This window comes from Gracilinanus agilis, chromosome 2, assembly GCF_016433145.1.
Source record: "Gracilinanus agilis isolate LMUSP501 chromosome 2, AgileGrace, whole genome shotgun sequence".
NCBI classification, from domain to species: Eukaryota; Metazoa; Chordata; class Mammalia; order Didelphimorphia; family Didelphidae; genus Gracilinanus; species Gracilinanus agilis.
The window spans coordinates 253255584-253257958 of NC_058131.1; positions in this window are offsets into that span (position 1 = coordinate 253255584).

A 2375-nucleotide genomic window follows, 5' to 3' on the forward strand; every position below is an offset into this window, starting at 1 on the left:
AGAAACATAATTGAGTAATATTATTCAGTAAGAAATTATAAATATAAGAAATTCTAACACATTACAAAGTTTATATGAACTGATACAAAAAGAACAATACCAAAAAGCAGTACCAAAAGGAAGAATGACTATGACAATGTAAATAAGAAGATCATTAAGAGGAAATCAAATTCTGAGTAACTAAAAAAAACCAAAAATCATCCTGGAGAAGCGATAATAAAATATACTTCCCTCCTTTCAACAAAGATATGGGGACTACAAGGACAAAATATTATATACGTTGTCAGCTATCTTGACTTAACTAATTTACTTTGTTACAAAAATAAACATTGAATTATTGTGGACTTGGGAGATGGGGTTGGTTACAGAAATGACTGGTGTGAAATTAAAAATCTTCACTGAAACTTACTTTTACAAAATTAATCCAAGTTTGATAGACTTTTATGCTATTTTTATTTTTAGTTTCATAATTATGTTGTATATTGTTCTCTTTCTGTTCATTCCATCAATTTTAGCAAGTGTTTCCCTAATTCTTTGAATTCTTCATAGCTTCTAATGGTTAATGGCTAATATTCAATCACATTCATATGTGCCTGCCTGAAATTTTAAATAATCTTGGGGTTTTTTATCCCTGTTTTGCCCTTTGACTCATGTAGAGTCTGATTTGCTCTCCTCTGATGGTGATTTCCATAGGAGGAATCTCAAAGCTTTTGTCTTCTCTCCCAATAGTCAATTCATGGTACACCAGCATAGGTGTCTGTCCCAAGTGACTTTTAAGTGGTCAGAACTAGCTCCAGCTGAGTGACAAATACTTTCCCTCAGTCTTGGTGGAGTATTGCACAACTTCCTTATGCGTCCCCCTACCCCCACCTCATGTTTCCCATTCCTTCTGTTCCTCAGTTTTCTGGACCAGCACTGGCAGTTCAGATCTGTTAACGTGGTGATCTGGGATTGATTTCTGTAATTTGGCTTCCTTAGGTTCTGAGAAGAAGGGGAGGAGATGAGATGTTGAACTCTTTTTTAAGCCTAGTCATGTGCCCTGCTCCTTTTCCTCTGTGCTCGACTCTTCTCAAGAGATGTTTCACAGTACAGGATGTTGCCCACTGTAGAAGCATGCTGGCTATCTGTCCTGGTTTGAGCAGACTTTGATAGCCCAGAGCCAGGATCTCCACAGCACTGGAAAGGGGGAGAGGAGCCTGGGGTGTAGGTTTGGGTTTTCTTGCTAGCCTCTGTGGGCCAGCTACCCTGTGGGTAGCCTGGAGTCTTGAGTGAGATGAGTTGAGCAGTTCACGCATTTATTTTTTTGCCTCCTTTTGGATTTCAGGTGTCATAAATCAGTGAGACATCTATAGTTTCTTATTATTGGTACATAATTTCTGTTTTGGAATAGCTGAGGGGATTAGAAAACTGTCTAGCCCTCCATCTTGTTTATCATGTCATTAGCCTCCCTCTTAAAATTACCTACCCAGCCTCACTTTCTTGTTGAGTTCGAGATTTTTCTACACCAGATTGTTTCCAACCCTCCTTTGTTTCAGATAAGAAAGGGCCATCTGATGTCCACTTCTCACCCAAGCCTTTCTCCAAATTTATATATTCTTCTTCTTGTGTATTCTAAGATAAATAGCAACATTTTTTCTCCTATCTACATTAGTATGGCTCTCCTTTTTATTCACCCTTATTTTCCCACTCTTTACAACTTCAGAACAAAACCAATCTGCCCCCTAGAAAAAATTCTTTTTCTTTTTTCTTATTAAATACAGCTCCCTTATTGGCTCAAAGGGATACTTTTTTCTTCTTTGCTTTTTAGGATATTAGTGCTATGTAATCACAGAGCCAAATGTTCACAAACTATACCTTTCCAGGTTTCCCTGGACTCTCGTGTTTTTATATCAAAGTTCATACTCGGCTATGACTTTTTTCAATCAGGAATAAAGTTTAAAAGTTCCATGTTTAAAGGACCTTTTTCACTCCTGTAGGATTAAACCCAGCTCTGCAGGACAAGTTATTTTTGGTTGTAAGCCTGTAGTTCTTGCTTTTTGTTCCAAGATCACTTTTAATTTCTAGGAGACACTTCTAAGTCTTGCATGACTCTGATTGTAGTTCATTGTATTTAAACTCTTTTTTAGATGCTTGTAGCATCTTTCTTGCTTTTCTTGCTTTCTTACTTTTTACTTCCTTTCTTTTTTCTTCCTTCCTTCCTTTCTTTCTCCCTTCCTTCCTTCCTTCTTTTCTTCCTTCCTCCCTTCTTTGCTTCCTTCCTTCCCTCCCTCCTTCCCTCCCTCCTTTCTTTCTTTCTTTCTTTCTTTCTTTCTTTCTTTCTTTCTTTCTTTCTTTCTTTCTTTCTTTCTTTCTTTCTTTCTTTCTTTCTTTCTTTC